Consider the following 17,085-nt stretch of genomic DNA (forward strand, 5'->3'; position numbering starts at 1 on the left):
CGTCCTGGCCCAGCTGCAGCGAAACAGGCCAAAACCATGATACTACCACCACCATGTTTCACAGATGGGATAAGGATCTTATGCTGGAATGCAGTGTTTTCCTTTCTCCAAACATAACTCTTCTCATTTATACAAAAAAGTTCTATTTTGGTCTCATCCGTCCACAAAATCTTTTTCCAGTAGCCTTCTGGATTGTCCCTGTGATCTTTAGCAAACTGCAGATGGGCAGCAATGGGCAGTCATCCATTTGTTTGAATACACCTGACTCTTATTTCACCTTCAAATTAACTGCTAACCCTCGAGCTTCACATACTTTTGCCACTCACAGATATGTAATATTGGATCATATATATATATATACTGTATATATATATATATAAGTATAATATTTATGTCTCATTTGTTTAATTGGGTTCTCTTTATCTACTTTTAGGACTCATGTGAACATCTGATGATGTTTTAGGTCAAATTTATGCAGATACATAGAAAATTCTGAAGGGTTCACAAAAGCTCAAGCACCACTGTATGGGTGTGAGATCAGGGGTGCACATACTTTTGGCCATATAGTGTAACATTCGTTAAGAGGCCATAGCCCAATGTACATACTGTTACAGTGAATTTATTTGCATTCAGCTACATTAATTTTAATTTGGCTACATTTAATAAATGTTTATTGATGTATAACAGTTTGTCACAACATTTGCTTTAAAGTTGAACTTAAAGAACTCTAAAGTGGAAGATGAGGCAGGGGTAGAAGAAGAAATTCCTCCACTGTAATTACCCTCAGCAGTGTACTTCTCTGAGGCCAACTTGTCCTCTCTTATTAGACTTTATAGTTTCTTCCAGGCATGTAAGCTGCCTCTTATGATCTTTTTTTCATTAAATTGGTCATTTACAAGATGGCTTTAGCAGTTCTTACAGCTTGTAAAGCTGACTTGCTAATGCCTTCAGACTGAAGGAGGGAGCCTGGAGGAAGATCCAGATCTGTGCATTTGTGAATGAAGACTCCATTTGGCATATTTCTGTTTAACAATATGCTAGATATTATTTAGGAATATCAGGGAGTTTTTGACAGTTGTACTGGACTTTTGTTCCTAGTATGGAAGTTACACGTTACCATTAAATTTCTTTTGGATTACAGACAAACCTGAAGCTTTTTTTATGTGGATGCGAGTTTCGAACAATGTGTCATGTAGCTCAGAGCACTGGGTGTAAGGATGTTCACATGTTTTTCTCACAGTGTGTGTGCATCTATGAGCAGGAGAGTTGTGGCCTAAAGCTGGTTGTAATTTGTTTTTACTGCTGCCGGTCTCTGAGGCACAGTTTTATTCCCCTGTATTTAGCAGTCAATAGGATCCAGGTGTAGACATAAGACACAGCAACAAGCTGAAATGCTGCACAGCAGGGGTTTACTTTAACTCAGCCTCCCTACTTCTGCAACAATATAGAAATCTGCATTTCAGGTTCATGAGGGTTAAACAGCAGAGACACAGAAAGGTTTCTTTCTGTATTGAGTGTCTGAGATTGCTGAAGCGCCATGTGAAATCACAGTTCACTCTGGGGCCTTGAAAAACCAGTGAGCAGAATATTAGTAAGCAGAATAGATAACAACTTACAATGGAAAACTTTTCCCTGAACATTTTCAGGAAAGATGAAGAGAAAGTACTCCAGGAATCAAGTGAGCATTAAAGGAGAAACTTAAGTAAGACCTTGCTTATGAATGGCGGTGGATCCTGAGCCTATCCGAAGACCACACCCTGAACATGACACTAGTCCATCTCAGGGTACCATGGACACCATATACACTTTCACACACTGATTCACAGCTAGGAGTAATTTAGAGTAGCCAGTCCACCCATCAGCAGGCTTTTGTGAGGTTTGGGGGAGAACCTAGAGGAAACCCACATGGACACAGGTCAAACCTTGCCCTTTAAGTGGGCACTCGTATTCCACCAATCCCAGGAAAGTATTTACTTCTGAGTAAGAACTGAGAAGGAATCTCTCTGTGCTGGCCTGAACACTGCAAAGCTGAGAAAAAATTAAACCGACCATCAATATCCAATTAACTCGGACAGGTTAGCATCTTCACGTAGCTAATTAGAAGGTCTTGCACTAGCCCTTAGGCATTCTAGCCAAGGCAATGTTTTCAGATTAGTCAATATGAGTCGAGATTTCCTCCTCAGAAGGCACCATCTAATTACCAATTAGTGCTCTCTGAATTGAGTGCAGTATTATTTATATGCTGTATAGTTTCATTTATGATGGTCTGAAATGATATTGAATTCATTTATATAATTGAGGGAGTCTCAAAATGCTGAATCACTTGACAGTCAGTGCTTAAAGGCAAATTCAAACTTAATGGTTCCATTTTAACAAGAGTTTCAGTCCACACGGGCTTACATGTAAAAGGTACACATCCTGCTGCACATCTACTTCCACTGTGATTTCCTTCAGAACTAGTGGAGTCTTCCCGTGTGCTTGTTTCATTGGAGATTAAAAGTACTAAAGTCACCTCCTTGTGACTGTGACCTGACATACTGTAGGTAGCCTCTATAAGTTCACTGCTACATCATCTTTATCTCTTTTCTATTCTCATCCTACTGAAAATGGATTTCAAAGATACTATCAGATAAGTGTGTAATACTAGTGTTAGATTTGTTGTTATTTTTACTTTGTTTGATTGCGTTGGAACAGATGTGGCATATTATTTTATTCTATGAGCATAAATAATGTCTTACTCTATGTAAATTACAGAACGTTTATTGAACTCTTTCTGCTTTGTACTATGTTAGGTCAGGCTGTTTACTTTGTCAAGCCCTGAAAAAAAATAGGTGATGGCCATGACCAGTGCCTAAATTGTTTGGTACTTGTTTGGGGGCATCTTCGTCAGACACTATGGAACTGAAAAATGAAGTTATAAAAACAGAAAAGAATTTAAAATCCTTGGGGACATAAAAGCAAACCACATGGTGCCCAATTTCAGTAGAGGACAAATGTGCACCTACTTGCATGTTTTTGGACCATGGGAGGGAACCTGAGAACCCAGAGGAAACACACATGAACACTAATTTGGTGAAAACTATTTGTTTTAGATGTGTAAAATACAGTAAAACATGGTAGAAATATTGTGAGTTTATGCTCAAACACATAAATGGAAAATTACAGTCCTCCTGGCAAAGCACGTATCGGTTAAGTTATACCTTTTACTGTTCTTGTTACGTAAATTCTGTTGCTGATTGTTAGTTACTTGAAAACAAACAAAAGAAAGCGGTACGTGATTAAGATCTGAAATTCTGTGTTTCATGCTGATGTAGAACCCCAAAAGAAACCCATTTTTCATTACAAAGAACGTCGGGGTTACGCATGTAACCCTGTTCCCTGAGAAGGGAACGAGAAGTTGCATTTAGCATAACAGTATGGGAGCGCCTTGCGCGCGTGACCGGTATCTGAAGCTTGTGTAAAATCATGCCTCTACTTATAGGCCTGCCATGATCAGGTGACGTGGCAATTAAGCGCGTCGCATGATATATATATGGCACCTGTGAACCACGCCGCCAGCCTCTATTATCTGAAGCGAAGACACAATTCACAGGCCTGCCCTGGTATGACAATGCTATGCAATGTCTCGTTCCCTTCTCTGGGAACAGGGTTACATGCGTAAGCCCAACGTTCCCTTTCAAAGGGAATTTCGACGTTGCATTTAGCATAACAGTGTGGGAACGGGAATACCCACTCCGTCATACCGATGGTACGGCCTGTTCAAAAATACCCAAGCCCAAGGTCACTGCAAGACACTTGAGCCCGGGGTGGAATGAATATCCAGGCTGTAATAACGAATGAATGTGTGTGGCGTAGACCACCCTGCAGCCGCACACACATGCTGCAAGGATACCCCTTTAGACAAAGCCTTTGAGGAGGCGACCGCCCTAGTGGAATGAGCTCTTATGCCCAGAGGCGAGGCGAGACCGCGCACCTCGTAAGCCATAGAGATTGCTTCCACTATCCAGTTAGAGATGTGCTGCTTTGACACAGCATCACCTTTACTGTCGCCACCAAAGCAGACCAGCAGCTGCTCCGACTTACGCCACTGGCCGGACCGGTGAACATAAGTACAGAGAGCCCTTACTGGACACAGCAGGTGCATCCTCTCTTGTTCCGGTGTGAGGAACGGAGGAGGGCAGAAGGCCTGCAACACCACAGGGTGGGCAGCCGATGTAGGCACTTTAGGAATATAATCCGGCCTAGGGTAGAGGAAGGCCTTGGCTAGTCCAGGGGCAAAGTCAAGGCAGGAGGGGGCAACCGAGAGAGCTTGTAGATCTCCCACTCGCTTGAGAGATGTCAGGGCCAGTAGAAGAGCTACCTTTAGAGTCAGAAGCTTCTCAGAGGCTGACTCTAAGGGCTCAAATGGGCCCCTGACACACCTTCCAAGACCACAGAAAGGTCCCAGGAAGGTATTTGCGGCCTAGAGATGGGCCTCAGCCGTCTGACACCACGCATGAACCTCGAAGTTAGAGGATGTTGCCCCACAGAGGCTCCATCAACAGGGGTGTGGCTGGCCGAAATGGCGGCCACGTAAACCCTGATTGTAGAAGGAGCCAACCCTGCTGAGAAACGTTCTTGTAAGAACTCCAGGACTGTAGCTATTGCGCAGTTCACTGGGTCTAGCTGACGTTCCTCACACCACAAGACAAAAAGCCGCCACTTGAGCGCATACAATTTCCTTGTGGATGGTGCTCTAGCGTTTAACATGGTCTCTACAACCTCAGTTGTGAGACCAGAATCTATGAGCTGGTGCCCCTCAGGGGCCAGACCCACAGTTTCCATAGTTCTGGCCGAGGGTGATAAATCAGCCCTCCGGCTTGAGACAGTAGGGCCCTGCGGATGGGAATCTCCCAAGGAGTGCCGTTGAGCAGGGACATTATCTCCGAGAACCATATTCGAGCTGGCCAATAAGGTGCTACTAGCAGCTGACATAGATGGTCTTGGCGAACTCTCGCTAGAACTTGTGGGAGCAGAGCGATCGGGGGGAAGGCATATAGATGTGACCTCGGCCACGTGTGCACCATGGCGTCCAGCCCCAGTGGTGCAGGAGGAGTGAGGGCGAACCACAGCAGGCAGTGTGTTGTCTCCTCGGAGGCGAACACATCCACTTCTGCTTGTCCGAACCTCTGCCATATGGACTCCACCACTTGTGGATGGAGCCTCCAACCCCTGGGCCTCAGCCCCTGCCTCGACAGGATGTCTGCCCCTACATTCCGGCTGCCTGGAATGTACATTGCACTCACTGACAAGAACTTTCCCTCTGCCCAGAGAAGGATTAGTTGCGCCTGCCTGAACAGGGGGCGTGAATGTAACCCTCCCTGGTGGTTGATATATGAGACCACAGCTGTGTTGTCTGACACAACTAGCACATTGTGACCTCTCAACTGAGGAAGAAAGAACTTCAGTGCTAGGAATACGGCCCGCATCTCTAGGCGATTTATATGCCACTCCAGATGAGGGCCGCTCCAAAGACCGTGAGCTGGACAGCCATTTAAGACTGCACCCCAGCCCGTGAGGGACGCGTCTGTCATTACCGTCTTGCGGTAAGGGGATGCCCCTAGAGTGTGACCCGTGGCTAGGAACTGCGGGCACCTCCAAATACTCCAAGAGCATGTAGGCATCGCCGCGTAACACTGATTACTCTCAGAGGGTTCATCCTCGGATGAAACCCCCGACTTTTCAGCCACCACTAAAACGGTCTCGTGCAATAGGCCCAACGGTATGACGTTGGCTGCTGCCGCCATATGGCCCAACAGCCTCTCGTAAAGGCTGGAGGGGATGCCCAGACCTAGCTTTATCTTGCTCAAAGTTGAAAGGATCAATTGTATGCGTGTTGGGGATAGAAACGCCCTCATCATAGTAGAATCCCATATAACCCCTAGAAAAGTTGTCCTCTGCACTGGAGAAAGCATACTTTTCTTGAGGTTCAACCTGAGCCCCAAGCGCCTCATGTGGGCGAGAACAACATCTCGATGTTGAACTGCCTGTTCCCTGGATCGTGCTAGAATTAACCAGTCGTCCAGGTAGTTCAGTACACGGATGCCCCGGAGTCGCAAGGGAGCCAGAGCAGCTTCCATGCACTTTGTGAAGGTGAGAGGGGATAAAGCTAGCCCAAAGGGAAGAACCCGAAATTGGTATGTGTTTTCTCCAAACGCAAACCTCAGGAATTTCCTGTGACTGGGCCATATTCCTATGTGGAAATATGCATCTTTCAGATCTATCGTCACAAACCAGTCCTCGGACTGAATCTATGGCACGATAAGTTTGAGCGTCAGCATCTTGAACCTGTATGTCCGAAGAGTACGGTTCAGACGACGCAGATCTAAAATTGGCCGCATACTCCCATCTTTTTTGCGGAGCAGGAAATAATGGCTGTAAAAACCTCCCTCCCTTAGGGAACAGGGTACATGTTCTATGGCCCCTTTGTCCAAAAGGGAACTTATTTCCTGCGCTAACATTGGGCTCTGCTCTGTGCTGACAACTGTGGTGAGCACACCTCTGACCCAGGGGGGTCAAGCACTGAATTGGACCTGGTAACCCTTTTCTATGGTAGACAGAACCCATGGGGACACATTTGGCAGTAGTTTCCACACTGCCAAATGGTCTTTCAGTGATGTTAGCTTTTCCACATTTCGTTGGGGGGAAAGCATCAGATTTCCGTCGCCCTGTGACAGCTCGCTGAGCAGAGAAGACTGAAAACGTGGGATGGCCTTGGCCAGGGCAGGCCCTACAGTAGCACTGGGGGCTAGTTGCCCTAGTAGCCTCCGTGGCCCATCAGGACCATTCCTTCCTTGCCTGCTTTGCTTTTATGATCATTCTTAGATCAGGCCTCTTAGCAGGCTGTGGCTGTGGCCGCCCGGTCCCCCTGGCTTTCTGCTGGGGGAGGCGGGCTGCCACACTCGTCTTCTGCGTCTCCCTCACACCAGCACTGGCCCGGGCTCCACTCATGGAGGCCCGTGCGAACTCGACACGACGGGGAAGGAACTGGCTGAACGCCGCTGTTTGCTGTTTTGGCTTGCAAAACCTGTCGGCGATGGCATTGACTGCGCCACCAAACAGGCTGGTAGGTTTAACAGGGGCATTCAGCAAGGAGACCTTATCTTTGTCCCCCATCCCTGAGAGGTTGAGCCATAGGTGCCTCTCCGCCACAGCCAGGCTACCCATTGAACGGCCGATATGGCGGGCCGTTTGTTTGGTCGCCCAGAGAGATAAATCTGTGGCGCGGCGCAGCTCTGCCACTGCCTCGGGCCCAATTCCCTCACCGGTATCTAGCTCACTCAGCAGGTCTGCTTGGTAGGCCTGCAACACTGCCATTGTATACAGGGACCCACAAGCAATACCTGCTGCCGCATAGGCTTTGCCCACCAACGCCGAAGTGGCTTTACATGGTTTTGAAGGTAAAGTTGGCCTCCCTAAATTACCTGACGTTGATGGAGAGAGGTGGCTCGCAAGCGCCTCCTCCACCTTTGGCATCACTACATAGCCGTGTTGCTCACTCCCCACGATGGCTGAGTAATCAGACGTTGCGGGGTTATAAACACGGCTAGTGTATGGTTTTCTCCAGAAACGTGATATCTCTTCATGCACTTCTGGGAAAAAGGGGAGTTTTCTACGGTGTGAGGGAGCTTTATATTTATTTTCACTGGAGAAGAAGCGCTCATCCAGCCTGCTACGAGCCACTTCCTCTTCCTCGGGCCAGTCTATATTCAACTTTTGAACTGCCCTAGTGATTACCTCAAGCAGCTCTTTATATGCTTGAGAGCCGCTGTCGGTTTTTGGTGCAATGGCACCCTCTACCGACTCCTCGGAGTCAGCGAGGGTGTTTTGGCTTTCCATAGGGGAAGGAGGAGTCGCGACGCGAGCTCTAAGGTCAGGCGGAGAGTTGGACCCAGAAGACAGAGCAAGAGATAGAGCCGCGCTCGTCTCTGGGTCCTCTTCCAAATCCATACAAGAACCCCAGGACCTGAGCCGGCTGGCTGCCTCGGCAGCGGACGAGAAGAGTGCAAGCCGAGAGCGTAGTTGCCTAATCGTGAAACATTCACAATGCTGACAGTCAGACCCCTCGAGGGCTGCTGTAGCATGCTCTACGCCCAAACACTTCACACAGAAAGTGTGTCAGTCTCCTCCCGTGATGAACCGGGAGCAAGGCGTAACACACTTCCTGAAATCCCTCTTGCTCATTCTTTCACTTTCTTTTCTTTTCTTTTTCTAAAAAAGGGATAGAAAAGTTGAGAGATATTGAGAAATATAGAGTAGAAATGAAGCGTTTCTTTTTCATTTGTCACACAAACAACAGACATGCAGTCTCGCTGAAGATAATAAGGCTGGCGGCGTGGTTCACAGGTGCCATATATATCATGCGACGCGCTTAATTGCCACGTCACCTGATCATGGCAGGCCTATAAGTAGAGACATGATTTTACACAAGCTTCAGATACCGGTCACGCGCGCAAGGCGCTCCCATACTGTTATGCTAAATGCAACGTCGAAGTTACCTTTGAAAGGGAAAATAAAGTTTTCACTCCAGGATGTGTAGAGGTGCCATCCATCCCTGTGAAAGTGTGCTATGACTTCTCTATATGTATAATATTTTGAAATTTTAAACTCAAAATGAACAGTGATATAAATAATGATACCCAGCAATAACTGATACAGTGTCACCCAGATTTCTTTCCTTATACTATAAGAATTTACCTTTTGGACCTTTTAGTTCCACCCCCTGAAACGTATCATAATTTGCCTAATATGCAAAACCTACTTTTTCCTAATTACTCCGAAGATTTTTGCTGTATCCTCAGAAATTCTAATCTTCAAAGTATGAACCTCAAATTTGATTCTAGATTTATAAACAAAATGATCATCACATGCCAATCATTGCATCATAATTTGCTCAACTGGCTATAAGGCAGGATTATTATTAGAGTTGTAGCCTCTAGTAGTTAATCCAGCATCATTCAAACTAGCTACTAGGGGGTGCTATTCATGTCTATGCACATAGAAACAAGCATAACTCCAGTAAAACAAGGTGTATTGTGTAAAGGTTGTTCTCCTGGTTCTGTGGGTTACATAATAATATTTTTGCCAAAGTAGCTCCTCCCATTCATATTTATGGTAATATTCATAATATGCAAAACCTACGTTTATAAACTAGTCCTAGGATCTTTGCCATATCTTTACAATGTTGGTGTCAAATTACTCAGCAGAGTCTGAAACTTAATAATTATCAAAAGTACATGTTAAAATTAGTAAACAACAGGGCCGCTACTTGGCAATCAATAACTGGACACCAGTCCATCACAGAATGCCATGCCAACACACTCACACACTCATTTACAACTAGGGGCAATTAAGTGTCATCCTATCGGCATGTTTTTGGGAGGTGGGAAGAAACCCGGAGAAAATCCATGCAGGCAGTAACCCAAGCTCAGGACTGAGTATTAAATATTATTAAATATAATTAAATTAATGAATGTTTCCTCATGTACTCAGTTTAGCTGAACATTGCTAGGGAATAGTAGGGAGGACAGGAGGAAAGCTGAGGAAAATACATGGTAGTTGAGAATACAAGGGGGAAGCTGCAAAAAATAAATCAGATTTAAAAAAGAGCAAGAAACAGAGTGTAAAGAGCAGTGGTCAAACTATTTGGGTGATAAATGTTATTGAAATTTCACAGGGTTATGAAACTCACCAGGTGATGACGAATAGGTGAAAAGCCCTCATTAATATTTAATTGTAGATTTAGTTTATTACTTCTTTAAATCCCCATATGTGGTTGTGAATGTTACTATATGGTCTGAAGCACACACATGTATAGAATGTCGTTGTACGCTGTAGCATTACAATTTCCCTTCACTGGAACTAAGAGGTCCAAACCTGTTCCAGCATGACACACAGTGTACAAAGCAAGCTCTATGACGACACGGTGTGTTAAGGTTGAAGAACTCGAGTGTCCTGCACAGAGCCCTGACCTCAACATACGTTTGACCATATAGTGTTTATGCAATTCTGAAAGTTGGGACAGTATGGAAAATGCTAATAAAAACAAAGAGGAGTGATTTGTAAATGTACTTTGACTTGTATATAATTTTTTTTTTTTAAATGTATAAAGACAATGGATTTGATGTATTACCTAATCAACTGCATAGTTTTTTTTTTTTTAAGTTAAGCGTTTATTTTGAAATTGATGCATGCAACGTGTTCCAAAAAAGTTGGGACAGGGGCAATTTAGGACTAATAGCGATGTGACAAGTTGAAATAAGAAGGTGATGTGAAACAGGTGAAGCAATCGTCTAATCATAGTATATAAGGAGCCTATAAAAATAGGCCTAGTCCTTCAAGAGCAAGGATGGGTCGAGGCTCAGCAATCTGCCAACAGATGCGTCAGAGAATAATCCAACACTTTGAGATTAACATTCCCCAAAGACAAATCAGTAGGATTTTGGGCATTTCACCTTCTACAGTGCACAATATCATTAAAAGATTAAAGCAATCCGGTCAAATCTCAGTGTGTAAAGGGCAAGGCTGAAAATCCCTCATGAGTCTGTAATGCATATCCTGACATGAGCTTGGCAATACTTTGGTAAACCTGTGAGTCAGCACCATTCGCCGCTGTATCCACAGATGCAAGTTAAGGCTTTACTATGCAAAGCGGAAGCCATACATCAACACTGTCTAGAAGCATCGCCGACTTCTCCGGGCTCGGTCTCATCTGAGATAGACAGTAGCACAGTGGAATTATGTTTTGTGGTCCGACGAGTCAACATTTAAAATAGTTTTTGGACAAAACAGCTGTCGTGTTCTCTGGGCCAAAGAGGAAAAGGACCATCCAAGTTGTTATCAGCATCAGGTCCAAAAGCCAGCGTCTGTCATCGTATGAGGGTGTGTCAGTGCCAATGGTATGGGTAACTTGCACATCTGTGAGGACACCATTAATGCAGAAAGATATGTAAAATAAGGTAACGAAGGCCCCGTACAGTGGTGCACCTGAAGAAATGCATAATGGATGAATGGGGAAAATTTCACTTGCTAAACTTAACCAACTGGTGTCTTCAGTGTCCAAACGTGTAATAAGTGTTATTAAAAGAAAAGGTGAAAACTTTTTTGGAGTGTGTTGCAGTCATCAGATTGAAATGAGTGTATATTTTCAAAAATAAATTCAATTCACAAAGTAGAACATCAAATAATGTGTTAATAATGTGAATGTAATGATTGAATTTTCAAATTACTCTTTTGGGTGTTTTTTTTTTTTTTTTTGCATTTTCCATACTGTCCCAACTTTTGGGGTTGTATGTTCCCATTATCAGGTTGAATTCCAATGTTCTATCTTAATGTGATACAGATGTGTTTTTTTTTTCAGGACTGTGTGGACCAAATGTCTGATGTTTTCAAATTAGACCCAAATGACTTTCAGATGTGGTCTTAGATCAGATATCTGATAAGTGAACATGTGACATGAATGAGAATGCTTGGACTGGAATTCACGTGGATTTTCCCACAAAAGCACTTTTGAGCGACAGCAGTGACTATAGTCAGTGGGAGGATGTGGAAATTGATTTACTTGATACTTCGGCAATCAATTCAATCAAAACTTGAAGGAAAATACTGAATCCTGTTAGTGTTCAAAACAACTGCCCCAAGAAATTGATGTGCACATGTGGGGCATTTTGGGAAACAGGTGCGTTCACATCAAAGACAGATATGGATCACTTGCAGTTATGATTGTGAGCTGTCGGGATGGACACATCTGATCTGAGCAAAAAATCTGAATTGTGCAAAGAAACCTGAGATGTGAATGTAGCCTAATTATGCTTCTGCAGTAAAAGCTGCATCTGCATGGCCTAAAGTAGTACAACAAGCACAAAATATTTTTTTAGCTGATTTGGCACTGGATATTTGTGTTAACTACAAACTGTGGTTTGGATAAATGACAGGCTTTTTTATTACATCATTGACTATTATCATATTTGAGAGTACATCATCAGGGGAGTCCAATCTTATCCAGAAAGGGTCGGTGTGGATGCAGGTTTTCGTTCCAATCCAGCAGTAGCCACACCTGATTGCACCTGTTTAATCATCTGAGCTTGGCTTGGCTCAGTCAAAGACAGTAACCATGAAGTTCACTACAGATTGTCTACTACTTTTATTTAAAAATATGTAAATCATTCTACACAACATCACAGATCAATCAAAACACATTACAAAATGTTCAGGATTCTAACTGCAAAGCAATCATCGGAAACAACAGTAATAAAGGTCCTACTTTTACAAGGCAAAAAGAAAGATATTCCAATAAACCTTAATGCAGACTGTGTGGGATTACCTATCAGATGGGCTTCAATGTTTCTCTAGCTTCATGGAGAGGACATGAAGTATGTCTGTGTATCTTCAATAAAACACACCCATAAAGAAATAAAAGGGTCTATGGTCTGAGGAAATATATCTGACTGTAATAATGGCTGTTCTGTAGCTGAACAGAAACCAATCAATAACAGACATCTGTGATGCTTTAGAGTACTTTAATGAGTCTCATTCTTTCAGCTGTGTTGCTTCATTACCAGCATTAAATATTATGTATATAAATCCAGGCTCCCTATGTATATCAAGGAGGCCGTCAATAAGCCACACCGCCAAATCTTTAAGAGATGTCTACTCTTTCATTTGCAGTACAGCCATAGATACATGTGGGGTACGATCTAAAGCAGTGAAATGAGACCGAAAGAGAAGGAATGAAATCCAACATTTGGTGCATTGTTGAAACTGAGACATAAAATGGGACTGAATTAAGAGTTTTATTCAGTGCATGAGCTAAATAAGGAGGAATAGAAATATTAAAATTCCGTCAGAAAGGAAGGAGTGTCACAATGAAAAGACACAACACTGAAAAGGACATAACACTTAAGCGTCTTTACAAAATCCTATATAAAATCAAATTGGTTTAAACTGGGCTGGAGTTAAATGTTGGAGATTCATTTCAAGGGACAGCAACCCACACCACAAAAATAAATTATGTCTTTAACATCAGCATAATGAGTAGCCAATCTGAGTAAATAAATTATAACGGTAAAGATGGTAAACGTTTTATACACAAGTAACTAGAAGCACCATTTATTTACTTTAATCAGTAACGTTACTCTGTTCTCGACAACAGGCTCTAATTCTTCTAATCGCTTAGAGCGTTAGTGAGTGGTTTGAGGCTTCATTTATTTATTTGAGTGCTATTTTTGTATAGAACTATAACGTCTATGAACACAAACCATCAGGGGCAGTCAGTATCACCTTATTGTGCATGTGCGTATGCTAGGGGTTGTACAGACCAGTTGACTAGCACATTGACAACGTGACGTCGGAACAAACAGTGAGCCAAATGGTAAGAATGCAGGTTTTGTAGTCTTTGTTCGTCTGAAAGTATTTCAGACTAGATGAAGCCAATTCTACAGTCAATGCACAAGACGATGCTTTTCAAAAAGTGTTTTTGTCTTTTGCTTGAACGTATTACGCAAGAGCACTTTCAGAGCCATGGGGTGCTCTTCACGATCCGATCCTACTCAGCTTTTTTAGAGCCAGTTCAGCGATACGTCAGCACCGAGAGTCCAGAGTCCGATCCGAACTCGTTTTGTGATGCACTTGGTGAACAGGGTGGACACTGCTGTAGACATCGCATCCTCCATCAATCATTAAGCTACTAGGAGCTTCCATGATTTAACAAATCAACAGATTCAGCTGAACCGCCAGCTCATTCACAAGTGCATTTTATGAACTATGCATCCTTAAATAGTCTGATATTATGCACAGGTTTTACACATTTATTGCACCAATTAATTCACTTTCATCCTTAACAGTATAGCCAAAAAAGCACTGAATCTGGAAATTCAATTTGTTAATTGAAACACAATTTGACACATTCTTTAATGCACAAGTAAAAATACACTATTTGGCCAGAAGTATGTGCACCCCTGACCATCACACCCATATGTGATTGTTGAACATCTCATTCAAGATTTATTCCCCGTTTGCTGTTATAATAAGCTCCACACTTTCTTCTGGGAAGGCTTTCCTCTAGATTTTGGGGCGTGGCTGTGGGGATTTGTGTTCATTCAGCTACAGGAGCATTAGTGAGGTTGAGGTCAGGTGCTGATGTTGGGATGTCGAGGAGGCTCCAGTTCCAGTTCATCCTAATGGGGTTCAGTGTGGTTGAGGTCAGGGCTCTGTGCAGGACACTCGAGTTCTTCTAACTTCAACCTTAACACACCATGTCTTCATGGAGCTCGCTTTGTGCACTTTGTGTCATGCTGGAACAGGTTTGGGAATCTTAGGTCCTGTGAAGGGAAACTATAATGCTACAGCGTACAGACACAGTCTATACAATTGTGTGCTTCAGACTTTATGGTAACCGTTTGGAGAGGAAACACATATGGGTGTGGCGGTCAGGTGTCCACATACTTTTGGCCACTTTTGGCAGTTTTTGCTTAAACTATGGAAAAAACAGTCTAGCACTCAAATCCTTTTTTTAAATTACTGGTTGACTAGTAAAAATTAGTAGTCATTCAAGCCCTAGTGCAAAAATGCTGAGACTTTCCAACAGAGACACAAAGACTGTTATAATACAGCCATCATTCCCAGGAATCTTCTTCCACGTTCTGAATGATAACTCTGAACTGGACTGCCTGTCCTTGGAAGGCAAACCTCCAATGGACCTTTTGTTGCTTGTGTTCTGTGGGTGATGGGAATGTGAAAAGATGCATCGTGCGGATCCGGCGATGTGAACCAGTCCTGTGGATGTACATCATGAATAACATTTGATAGCCCTGTCAAATCAAGAACTGGACAAAACCACTGTCTTTATTCTGAATAAGACAGAACACCGAGTAGACCCACTTGCCCTGGACAATAGGGTCTACCTTTGTGATTGCTCCTCTGTCCAAAAGGGAATGAACATCTTGGGTTAGAGGGGTCGGTTGGGGTCTGACACTGTCAGGGCCATGAGACCTGACAAAGTCTATGGACTACAGTGAAACTGGAGATTCTTCTCCTGCAAAAAGGCCATCAGGACCACTGATCTAATGCAGTTGCTGCAGTGGCAATACTTTCAGCTGTAAAGCATCCCATCAACAGCTCCTGCCCTTAATGGGCAGAATCTGTGTGACTCTTTAGTGGTGTGGGGAACTGTTTAGGGGTTTTGATTTTGCGGGGTTGATTTGTACAAGGCCAACAACATGCACTGTGTCAACGATACCTGTGTTTGTACATGAACCAAATTACTGGGGAGTCACCTGAACTCCGAGCCCAGATGCCCCACTGTTATGAGTGGGGCATCAACCAGCTCTCAAACAGACAGACAAACATCTGTAAATTGAAGTGCTTTCTCCAGTTCAAGAAATAAAATAGCAAACAAATTGCCCATGTTTTCCACGCATAAAGCAATATCATATGATCTAACTAGAAATTCATAATTGCTTCCGCACTCTGTGTTCAAGCAGCATCTACAGGCAGGTCTAAGGGACCTGTATCGCTGAACATAGTCACAAGCTGTTAATCAGATAGCTCTATAGACGTTGTGGTCCAAAGTTGACAAGACAAGAAGAAGATATTGAAAGACGACTGTACGATGATATTTATAGCAAACACTACATCATACCTCACTGTTGGAAGGTCTCAGTGTGTCTGTGCACATGCACAAGAATCTAACCAGGTGATGTTCACTGCACTTGCTGGTCAGGAGGGATAAAATACAACCTAGACTACATAAAACCTGCATGTAAAAGAGCAGGCAATCTAAAATGGTGAGTTCACACACAACAACTGAAAATACACTGAAAACTAGCATACAGATTCACCATTTGTCTGCACCCTTCAGCCCTTCGTATAATAATAAACAACAACTCCATTTGCGACAAAGGAATTCAAGTGAAGGAAAGTGAAGTGAAGAAAAATCTAAAAGAGAAGACATCGTAATGCTAATAGTTATTAAGAGGAAGAAGAAGAAGGCGATGAACTTGTTCACAATAATTAATATTCTTTAAAAGAAGACAAAGAAACAAAATATATTTCCGATGCTGCTGCTCCTTTGTCCCGAGTGAAGAACCCAAAACTCCACAGTATAATTGTTTTATGTTTAAAAAAGTCTTAAAAACCTACTGTTTATCAAACCCACTAAAATCTACATTTGAAATTTCATTAAAAGTCATGTCTTTCTTTGCTTTGCTAGAACAATCTGACATGAACAATAACAGTTACAATATGGACATCTCGAGAGAGAGAGAGAGAGAGAGAGGTGCTACAGAAAAATGATGCTGTAGGTGATGAATCCACTGGAACATCCAGGAAACATGTGATCAGTAGTGTTCATCCTGCCGTCCTGACAGAGGGAGAGGCCGCAGAAGCAGTCTGGGGCTTCGGCATGCAGTCTGGTGAGTATGTGAATCAGGGATGGATTTCTATGGGAAAGATGGATATCTCGGAGGTTACTAGGTCCGTCTGGTAGTTAACATGCTGAGAGAAAGACTCAAGAAAAAGAAAAAAAACTCAAAACACTCAGACACGTAATGTACCAGAGCAAAAATGCGACACATATGGTGATGGAGGATGAAAGTCTAGACACAAAACTTGCTACAACACCAGGAATGGAGGGTACCGAATGATAAAATCCTTTGCACAGCCTGAGACTAAAGCATTAAAGTAAACAACACATGTTTGATTAAGAGTAGAAGTCATCCAGAGCCATGTCTTTGCACGCACAGCATGGCCAGCCTCTGCGATCAGCCTGAGAGAGTTAAGTGTATACAAACCACCATGGCAGGGCACTAAACCATGCCAGACACACCGCACCTCACACACACACAGTTCCTCAATTACACACACATGGCTCTACTACCACCAAATCCTTTTTTTTCCTCTCTTTCTCCTAGAACACGTTACCTGCCTTAACAAGGACCAGGCAGCTTTAAACTTCAGTAACGATCACAGATGCGAGGGGTGTCGTTTCAATCATGACAGGACCGTGGCACAGTGTGAGGGCCTCAGGATGCAGAGGCGTTTATAGACATT

At 43.4% G+C, this 17,085-nt stretch overlaps 1 protein-coding gene across 6 annotated transcripts in view; it reads right to left on the reverse strand.

The window, feature by feature from the left end:
* Window positions 1-15,309: 15,309 nt before the first annotated feature.
* epb41a (erythrocyte membrane protein band 4.1a) overlaps window positions 15,310-17,085 on the reverse strand; it is a 36,946-nt gene continuing 35,170 nt past the window's right edge. For all 6 annotated transcript variants that reach the window (XM_053637903.1, XM_053637902.1, XM_053637901.1 and 3 more), the window contains one exon: window positions 15,310-16,475. The gene's annotated coding sequence lies outside the window, so the exon portion shown is untranslated. The remainder of the gene's footprint in view (window positions 16,476-17,085) is intronic.

Source organism: Ictalurus furcatus, chromosome 12 (genome assembly GCF_023375685.1).
Source record: "Ictalurus furcatus strain D&B chromosome 12, Billie_1.0, whole genome shotgun sequence".
Lineage (NCBI taxonomy): Eukaryota > Metazoa > Chordata > Actinopteri > Siluriformes > Ictaluridae > Ictalurus > Ictalurus furcatus.